This window comes from Hemitrygon akajei, unplaced genomic scaffold (assembly GCF_048418815.1).
Source record: "Hemitrygon akajei unplaced genomic scaffold, sHemAka1.3 Scf000066, whole genome shotgun sequence".
NCBI lineage: Eukaryota > Metazoa > Chordata > Chondrichthyes > Myliobatiformes > Dasyatidae > Hemitrygon > Hemitrygon akajei.
The window spans coordinates 3,194,809-3,205,844 of record NW_027331952.1 but is presented as its reverse complement, the minus strand read 5'-3'; the positions used below and the strand labels follow the sequence as shown (position 1 = coordinate 3,205,844).

The 11,036-nt window shown below is 45.6% G+C and overlaps 1 pseudogene; it reads right to left on the bottom strand.

Annotated features, from left to right (window-relative positions):
* Positions 1 to 458: 458 nt before the first annotated feature.
* Positions 459 to 2,072, bottom strand: LOC140721983 (uncharacterized; annotated as a pseudogene).
* Between the last annotated feature and the right edge of the window lie 8,964 nt (positions 2,073 to 11,036).

Below are 11,036 nucleotides of genomic sequence, written 5' to 3'. Positions count from 1 at the left end.
AATGACCTCTCTGTAATGTTTCACTGCTGAGGTAACGGTTTCTATGTAGCAGAGATAACAGGGTTTTGGAGTGCGGTGCTATCCAATGAGAGAAATGTTCTTTCATTGAGTCTGGAAGAGAGATTTTCACGGTCACTTGCCGGGACAGATGAGAAAACACAAATGGAGAAAATGGGCCCTTATTTTTTCTTTACTAACCCTATAGTGAAAGTAAGAATTATAGAGCCCAGTCCTTTAATAACATATTGTGTATTGTTTGTTATTTCGGGGTACTGATTTGTAACAGGGGACACATCACGCAGCATCCACCCAAACAAGATTTCTTAAGTTTGGCCGTGCTGGGGGGGGGGGGGTGGGGGCGAACACCCCCTATATTAAGCTGCTAGGCGAATTGAGAGTTACATATGGTTACATGACTGAGTGAATCCCTTTCCACATACACAGCAGGAGAAAGGACTCTACCCAGTGTGAACTCGCTGGTGTCTCTGTAGTTGAGATGACGAAGCGAATCCCTTCCCACAGTCTAAGCAGGTGTATGGTCTCTCCCCAGTGTGAACTGACCGGTGCGCTTGCAGGTGGGATGACTGAGTGAATCCTTTCCCACACTCTGAGCAGGTGAATGGCTTCTCCCCAGTGTGAACTCGCTGATGTTCCTTCAGTTGAGATGATGAAGTGAATCCCTTCCCACAGTCCGTGCAGGTGAATGGTCTCTCCCCAGTGTGAACTCGCTGGTGTTCTATTAGGGTGGATGATTGAATGAATCCCTTCCCACAGTCGGAGCAGGTGAACGGCCTCTCTCCAGTGTGAACTCGCTGATGTACCTTCAGTTTATATGACCGAGTGAATCCCTTCCCACACACTGAGCAGGTGAATGGCCTCTCCCCTGTGTGAACTGACTGGTGTGCTTGTAGGTTGGATGACTGACTGAACCCCTTCCCACACTCTGAGCAGGTGAATGGCCTCTCCCCAGTGTGAACTCGCTGATGTACCTTCAGTTGAGATGATGAAGTGAATCCCTTCCCACAGTCCGAGCAGTTGAACAGCCACTCCCTGTTGTGAACTCGCTGGTGAGCAATTAAGGTGGATGACTGAGTGAATCCCTTCCCACACTCTGAGCAGGTGAATGGCCTCTCTCCAGTGTGAACTCTCTGATGTACCTTCACTTGAGATGACCGAGCGAATCCCTTCCCACAGTCTGAGCAGGTGAATGGCCTCTCTCCAGTGTGAACTCTCTGATGTATCTTCAGTTTAGATGACTGAGTGAATCCCTTCCCACAGTCTGAGCAGGTAAATGGTCTCTCTCTCGTGTGAACAGACTGGTGTACCTTCAGATTAGATGAGCAAGTGAATCCCATCCCACAGTTTGAGCAGGTGAACGGCCTCTCTCCAGTGTGAAGTCTCTGATGTACCTTCAGTTTAGATGACAGAGTGAATCCCTTCCCGCAGTCTGAGCAGGTGAATGGTCTCTCCCCAGTGTGGACTCGTTGATGTACTTTCAGTTGAGATGAGCAACTGAATTTCTTCCCACAGTCTGAGCAGGTGAACGGCCTCTCTCCAGTGTGAACTCTCTGATGTACCTTCAGTTGAGACGAGCAAGTGAATCCCTTCCCACAGTCTGAGCAGGTAAACGGCCTCTCTCCAGTGTGAACTCGCTGATGTACCTTAAGTTTAGATGCTTTAGTGAATCCCTTCCCACAGTCTGAGCAGGTAAATGGCCTCTCCCCAGTGTGAACTCGCTGATGTACCTTAAGTTTAGATGCTTTAGTGAATCCCTTCCCACAGTCTGAGCAGGTGAATGGCCGCTCCCTGGTGTGAATTCGCTGGTGAGCCATTAGGTCAGATGACCAAGTGAATTCTTCCTTATAACTTCAGCAGATGACCAGCCTCTGCCCAGTGTGAACTGACTGGTGTGTCCACAGATGGGAAAACTGTCTGAATCCCTTCTCACACACAGAACAGGTGAATGGCCTTGTCCGAGTGTGAACTTGCTGATGCACCTTTAGTTGTGATGACCAAGTGAATCCATTCCCACTGTCTGAGCTGATGATTCCAGTAGACAAGTTTCTTGTCATTTTTAACCTGTAAAAAAATTTACAAATCCATCAGTGGGTGAAGGGCATCATTTCAGTGAGAACATTTGGGTTATCAAGGTGTCATCTGGCATTACGCTGTTACAATGAAGTTCAACCCAAGTTGGAGAGAGAAATCATCTTCTAACTGGGCACAGAGCTGGTATCTGGAATGACCCTCAAATTCTCTGATGCTCTTTCTGTCTCTATAAGAACGGGGCATTTCTGCCAAGTACAATCTGTGACCTGGCTCAGTTTGACTGTCTCCATTCCCGGTTCCCACTGAGTTGCATGGATTCCTGGCCCCACAGTCACTGAAACACTCTCACACAAATAGCCGGTACTCAGTGCATTCCACACACCCACCACTCTCTGTGTAAAAAGCTTACCTCTGACATCCCCTCGGAATCTATTTCAAAACACCTTAAAACTATGGTCCCTCGCATTAGCCATTTCAGCCTTGGGAATAAAACTCTGGATATCCACATCATCAATGCCCTTCATCATCTTATACATTTAAAAAAAGGCTCTGAATATAATCTAATTATAAGGAAAGTATACATTGTTTTGAGGATTTGTTGGAAGTATACAAAATTATGAGGGTATAGATAGAGTAAATGCAAGCAGCTTTTTCCACTGAGGTTGGGTGCGATGACAACCAGAGGATCATGGGTAAGTGGGAAAGGTGAAAATTTAACAGAAACATGTGGAAAAACTCTTTACTGAAATGGTTGTGAGACTGTGGAATGAGATGTCAGCACAAGAGGTGAATATGAGCTCGGTTTCACCATTTAAAAGAAGTTTGGAGGGAAGCCTAGATGGTAGGGTTATGGAGGGCGATGGTCCCAGTGCAGGTAGTTGCATTAGACAGCTTAAATGTTTTTTCAGCATTGACTAGATGGGCTAAATAGCCTGTATCCATACTAAACTTCTCCATGTTTCTATGTCAGAGAAGCTGGCCAAACTTGTTTGGAAGGGAAAGGTAGGAATGACAACAGAGCAGCAATGACCGGAGTTTCTGGGAGCAATTCGGGAGCTGAGTGATTCATACATCCCAATGAAATGGAAGCATTGGACAGGCAGGAGGACAAAACCATAGCTAAACTGAGAAGCCAAAGCCAACATAAGAGCCAAAGAGAGGGCAAAATTTAGAAGAAAAACTATTTGGAAGCTTTTAGAAACCAACAGAAGATGACTAAAAAAAAAAGCCAGATGAGCTCAGGGCATGGAATCATGATATTGTAGTCATTAATGAGTCTTGGTAGCACCCAAAAGTCTGTGGCATTTAGAGGACCAGAATATCCAGGGCCTCAGTATCTCCTGAAAACCAAGGTTCTCTGAACCAGTTACCTTTCAACTTTTATTTCGGCAGTCACATACAAACTCTACACCCTCAAAATTTCACATCTGTAGGCCTCCCACTTACCAAGTACTCCTTTGCCAGAAAACAGCCTGTCCCATACCACACTTGTCAAATCCCTTCTGATACAATCAAAATTGACCTTTCTCCAATTCAGAATCTCAACCCGTTGTCCAGACCTCTCCTTTTCCACCTTTACTTGGAATTTCATGGATTATGATCACTAATTTCTGTCACCAGCCCTGGATCACTTCCTAATGGTTTATTGCACACTTCTACACCGGGTGTTCTACGTACTGATTAAGGGCACATTTGACAAACTCTACTCCATTTAGTCCTTTTACAGTATGGGAGTCCCAGTCAATATATGGAAAGTTAAAATCACTTACTAAATCAACCTTTGTTTCTTGGCATGGTCTGCCATCTCTCTACAAGTTTGTTCCTCTAAATCCCTCAGACTTTTGGGAGTAAACAAGTCCCAGTAATGGCTACAATATCATAATTCCCTGTCCTGATCTCATCTGGCTTTCCTACGAGGCTTCTTGCATGGTGATATACACAGCTCAGCACATTCATCGCACCATGCTCAACCATTTGATTGCTGACTCTGTCTGAGGTCTGAACAACATCTGACTGGTGTCAAGAAAACAAACCCTCCCTTATTGTCAGAAAAACAAAGGAGCTGATTGTGGATGACAGGAGGATTGGAGACAGGCTAACCCATATTGACATCAAGATATCAATGGATCTGGGGTTCAGAGGGTGAACAGCTTTAAGTTCCTTGGCAGAAACATCACCAAAGATATCACATGGTCTGTACATACCACTGTGTTGTGAAAAAAAGCACAACAGCAATTCTTTCACCTGAGACGGTCGAAGAATTTTGGGATGCAGCCCCAAATCCTCAGAACATTCTGCAGGGACACAATTGAGAGTATCCTGACTGACCGCATCAATGCCTGGTATGGGAACTGTACTTCCCTTAATCGCAGGAACCTGCAGAGAGTGGTGCGGATAGCACAGCCCATCTGTAGATGTGAACTTCCCACTATTCAGGATATTTACAGAGACTGCTGTATAAAATGGGACTAAAGGATATTGGGGAGTCAACTAACTACAACGTCAAATTGTTCCTGCTGTTACCATCCAGGAAACGGTAACACAGAAAAGGACCAGCAGGCTCCATGACTTCATCTTCTACCAGGCCATCAGACTGATTAATTGATTTCGATGTTACATTGACAGTTCTAAGTACAAGCTACTTATTATAAATTACACATTGCGCATTTAGACAGACGTAACATAAAGATTTCTACTCCTCATCTAATGAAAGATGTATGTAATAAAGTGAATTCAATTCAAATCACCCTCTCCACTATCTGTTCTGTCATTTGGTTCCCATTCCCCCTACAACTTATTTTAACCCCATCACACCCCCCCCCCCACACACACACACACTAGCCTAGCAAGCCTTACCACAAGGATATTAGTCCCCTCTTGTACCGTTCCCCTAACTAACAAATCCCCTATCAGCCCTTTGACTTTCCTCTGCCAGGTAGTACAGACCAACCGTTTCTGAAGTGGTCCACCTGCTGTTGTGTTTGATTTCCACAAGAGTACTCTGCAATGGCTATTTCACCTCTATTCCCTTCCTGACTCTCACTTACTTTCCTGTGTGCTGCACCTTGGGTGTAACTCGCCTCTGTTCATGTCATATCTATCATCCCCTCCAAATCCTAGATGATCTGGAATTCATCCATTTGAAGTTTCAACTCCTTGAAGTGCAGGGTTACAAGCTGCAGCTGGATGCACATCTTGTAGGTGAGGGCATCAGGGACACTGGAGGTCTCCCCACCTTCCCACCAATGTCCCCTCTAATTTGTAATGACCAGTGTGCACATAAATCATGTAATGTCCATATTTTACCCAGTGACAACATGTGCACAGTGAATTTTCTATAGAGAGGAATTCATTTTAACAGCTAGCAAATCACTGTTTATAGGAACTTTGATCTCCTTTTGGTTCAGTCCAGTTCATCTGCACTCTCACACAACCTATGTACCAGGCTTATAACGGGTAATGAAGGATTTTCTCACCAGAGCTTTTGCACATTGTCCATATGTGATTTGCTTGCTAAATTACACTTTAAAGAGTCAGATTTCCCAATATCACTCTGCTTATTCCTACCTGCAAATTCTCCAGCAAATTTTCTACACACAGGTAACACCACTTTCAATATGGTACATAAATATTTCCCCTGAACTCCCCCCCAATGACTGACGGTGGTTAACTCCTGATGGTAATGCCAATGAATATGATAAGGGAAGGGCAGTAGTCTGTCTCACTAGAGTCTGGCACATCTGTGATGTGAAAGCTACTTGATGCCCAGGAACAAGGTGTTTGATATCGTTATGTACCCAGAGAGAATGGATCAAAACATGTCCTTTCTGGCAGAAAAGTCCAGAACAAGTGGAGGTAGAACAAGCAACACACACAAAATGCTGGAGGAACTCAGCAGGCCAGGCAGCATCTATGGAAATTAGTACTAATGCTGAGTTCCTCCAGCATTTTGTGTGCGCTTCTTGCATTTCCAGCATCTGCAGATTTTCTCTTGTTTGTGATTGGAGGTAGAACAAAGGTGATTTTCTCAACAGCTGATGGAAACGATTTTGTTCCCTTTCTCCGAGTTCCCAGTGCTCGCATTTAGATAGGTGGAGCTCAGTTCTGTCTGACAGATCCATTCCCTCAGCAGCCGGAAGCCCCCACCCCCGGGGCTCGTGTACAGAACACGGGGCTGTGAGAGAGGGAAGAGAGCAGGACTGTCCCGTGATTGTGGGTCACGATGTACTGAGTTCACAGAAATAGCCCCTCAGTCGGTAGTGAAAATGTTAACCCAGCGAAACACTTACCTTTTTATTGATCCTCCCAAGGCCTTTTGTGTACTGCGCGCATGCGCGATATTCGGGACATCCGCAACCCTGACGCCTGCGCATTCGATCGGTGCATCAGCGACAGTGAGAATTGTTCAGCAGAGCTTTCAGGGTAATCGCGGTGCCATTAAAAGTCTCTGCAAGCACCGGTTCCATATCCAGACCTCAGTTTTGTTTTTGTGTAGAAAACTCAGCAGCTCTTTTAACGCAGGAAGCAGCTTCTAAGAAACAATGCTCTTAATATCAGCAAACGTTCCGCGTTTCTAATGCCAAAGTAGAACCTTCTTACAAATGCAGATATTAAACACAAGAGGTTATGCTGTTGCTAGAAATGTAGACACATACACACAAAACTGCAGTTCAGGTGGCAACTAAGCAGAGGAGTGCACAGTCTAGGCATGCTGAACGGGCTCGGACTAAACGTTGTCTATTTGTTCCTCTCCTCATTTGCTGCCTGATCTGTTGATTTCTACCAGTATTTTGCAGAAATTAACCACTTTTTTTTCGATCAAACAGTTTCCAAATGTTGCTGATCATTCATTTGTAGCCGCATTCTACTGGTCTGATTCCTCTTCCTCCTCCTCGTAAACTCTAGACCCCATCCCTTTCTGGAGCCCCAAAGCCCTGACTCAGGCGGGCAACTCTCTGGTTTCTGATTCTGCTCCATCGAAGATTCACTCGCTAGTCTGCTGTCAGACTTTAGAGGTGCAATGCAGCAACTCAGCTGTCTGTGGCACAGTCCTTTTAAATGAGTGAAAATGACTCAAAAAGTTGAAAAGAGCAGGGAAGAAGGAGTTTAACCACCTCAGTTCGGAGCCCTGGAGAATTTCGAAACCATAGTGTGTTTATTGTCTTATTCATCCTGAAGAAAATCATGCGGGAAATTCATGCAGGTGTATAAGATGAGGAGAAGCAATGGTTGTGTGGATATGCAGAGGCTTTTCCCAAAGACTGAAACGGATAACACGAAGGGGCAAAAGTTTAATCTGCTTGGGAGTAGGTACGGAGGAGATGTCAGGGTTACGTTTATTGAACAATGTGTGTGGAATGCACTGCCAGCGACGGTGGTAGAGGCGGATACAATAGGTTCTTTTAAGAGACTCTTAGATAGGTATATGGAACTTAGGAAAATAGAGGGCAATTGAAAGATCGAGGGAAATAATAGAGGAAAAAATAGAGGGAAATTGGTAGAGTATTGTGTGCAGTTTTGGGATCCTTATTTTAGAAATGATATACTGATATTGGAGAGGGTATAGAGAAGATTCAGAGAATGATTCCAGGAATGCAAGGTTTACCGTATGAGGATCGTCTGACATCTCTTGGGCTGTATTCCATGGAGTTCAGGAGAATGAGGGAGATCGCATATTGAATGTTAAAAGGCCAGAACAGATTAGATATGACAAAGTTAATTTCCCATGGTAGGGGATTCTAGGACAAGATGGCACGACCTCGGACTTGAAGGACGTCCATTTAGAACTCAGATGTGGGGAAATCACTGTAATCAGAGGGTGGTAAATCTCTGTAATTTGATGCTACGAGCATCCTTGGAGGACAAGTTATTTGGTGTATTTAAGACCGAGATAGATAGGTTCTTGATTAGGCAGTGCATCAAAGGGTATGGGGTGAAAGCAGGGGAGTTCAGATGTCTGGAATAATTAGATCAGCCCATGATTCATTGGCGGAGCAGACCCGTTGAGACGAATAGCTTACTTCTGCTCGTATATCTGATGGTTTTATGGATTCACTTCTCCGTGCGTCTCCATCCATCTGAAATTTTCAAAAAATATGTTCATTTCTGTTGCCACTACGGCTGCTGGCGCATTGGCATCAGCGCCGGACTTCGAGGCGAGAGGTCCTGAGTTCGAATCCAGCCTGATGCTGGATTCCGGATGCGACATACCTGAAAAAAAATGTTCATCTCAGTATGTTAAACAGGTGGATTTCAGCAGATGCTGTAAACCCAAAGCAACACACACAAAGTACTGAAGGAACTCAGCCGGTCGGGTAGCATTTATGAAGACACTGGAGCAATAGCGACAGAGTGCCTCTTGTCCTGCCCTACCATACATTGACTCTCTGCAATCAACATATTCTGCTCATGTAAGCGGGCAGTTCGCTCCACTTTGTCCATGGAGTTTCACAGCATGGATGTGTGTAATGAGGTCGACGATGTCCATGCCGGCATTCCTGCCCACGCCGATCTCTTTGATTCTGTTACAGCAAAACAATTTACCTGCGATGGGGACATCTCTCTCTCTCTCTATCTGCGCTTCTGTCCATCTATTTTTCAATCTTCCACCTATTTTTCTGTTCATTTCTCCCTCACAAAAATGCACACTTTCACAGGATGATACACACACAGACACACACACAATGGAACTTCATTTTTTTTTCGGTCTTTTTCAATTTTATGTATTCTGCACTTATCTTTTCACTGTTCACTACACTTAAGGTATTCGGGAATATTTATTAAAATTCACGAAGAAGCGCCAAATGGAATTTAGTGAGAATTTTAACAACGTTCCCGAAATTAGCCCGGGTCAGGGTGGTAGGAAGCATAGATCCAGGGGAACTTGGCTTTGTGGATACCGAAATGACTTGGCCACAGGAGGCAGAGGGTGGTGGTAGAGTGAGAAGCGTATTCACTCTGGAAGCCGGTACCCAGGAGTGTTCTGAACCGATCTGTTCCGACAACCCTGTTCGTTGTGATGTTTACTTCTCTCAGATGGTGATGCGAACGTGGATGCGGGTTCAATTGCAGCATTGAAGAGAAGTTTGTGGGGTACGTGGATGAGGGAGGTATTGACATCTAGATTCTGGGTGCACGTGGATGGATCCAGGCAGAAAATGGCACAGGCTAGATGGGCCGAAAAACCTGTTTCTGTGCTGTAAGAGAGTGAATTACATTGTACGTCCGACACAAGTCCATTTCCTAGGAGACTTAAATCATTCCAACGAAATGTTCTAAAAAACTGCAAATTCAAGTAACACTTAACAGACAAAGAATATCTGTTGTGGGGAACAAAGTTAGTGTTTCAGCTCCAGCACCCTGTGTCGGAATGGCTTCAAACAATTTCTGATGTGATTTCACGTCTCCAGCATCTTGAGTGTTTCTTTAACTTCCAGCTGCTCACAGACAGACGACAGTGAATGGGAATTTCCAAACACGGTGAGGATACTGAACCTGAGGTAGATAACCAACGATGCAAACACTGAACTGCTTAATCCAGGTACTCACTGCCTCTGTGTATTGAGATTACCCCGCAGATCTATTCGATCTGTCTGCTCTTTTCTATCTGTGGCCATTCAGCCCCTCTAACCATCAACAAGATGATGGCTGCTCTCCCATCTCAGCCACATGTTTCTGCCCGATCCTCATTTCCTCGATCCCTTCGATCTCCACACATCTGCCGGCCTCTGTTTTATGTGAGGACGATCATCGAGTCTTCACCGCCCTCTGTGGTGGGGATTTACAGACCCCACCACTCCAGGGATCAGTCTGGTGAATCTTCATTGCACTCTCGATAACAAATACTCTCTAACCTCTTTGTAAATCCTCTATGGCATATATGTCAAACTCAAGGCCCGCGGTGGAATTATCTTTGGCCCGCGAGATAATATCTAATTACTATTAAAGCTGGCCCCAGTAATCGAAGCGCCTATGGCGTATGATATGGCTAATGCTGAGTTTATTCAGGTACCAGGTTTTCAGGGGTTTTAGTGTTTATTCGGTAGTCTTCTTCATAAGAAACGGAATTTGTAAAGTGAAACACTTTGTAGTTATAGCAGAGACTGAGACACATGAGAGCAGGCTGAAAAAACGGAGGCAACGAAAGCTGTGTTCGCACGCGTCCGACTGATCCGGCCCGCATGAAGCTGCATTTTGCTCAATGCGGCCCGGGACCTAAAATGAGTTTGACACCCCTGCCTTATGGAATTAATTTACATCTTCTGCAGCCCCGTGTTGCCCCAACCACTCACCTCCCACCCCTGTCACTATTTCCACCTTCCCATCTCCCCCCTCACCTGGATCCACCACTTACTCCCCAGCTCTTGCCCCATCCCCACCCCTCGCCTATTTTCTCTGACTATTTCCCGTCCACTCTCAGTCCAGAGGGATTGGTCTATATAACCCGTGTGATTATAGGGAGCGGGATTTTACACCATATTCCAGGTACAGTTTCAACAAATCTCAAATAATTGTCACTTTGCCCGGACCATTGGCCCCAATTGCAGGGCAACAGTCTGCCGGTGTTTGCCCCCCAATGTGGTGAATCCCTCTGCTCGACACCACCGTGGTCTCAGACATTTCCACAGATGAGTCCCTCCTGTCCCCACCAGGACAAACATCCTGTCCGCCCCGTCTCTCACCATCTTCATCCTTTCAGTAAAATCCCCCTCTCCCTCCCTCACCACGGGGAACCGGCATCAAAACGACGGGCCGAACGGTCTCCTCCTACCTCTCAGCGATACATCAGTCTCCGGCCGCAAGAGACGTTTCACAAACGCCCCAACTTCCCTCGGAGGGAAATGGAAATAAATCAGAAAGCGGCCATTTACTTTGAGGTTTTCTCAGCTCTGATGAGGCGGTCGGCGCTTCAGCGGGAGACGAACGAAGCGGTGGTAACGCCCACTCCGCTTGTCCGCCTCCGAGACTTGGTTTAACCAGTGATTGAC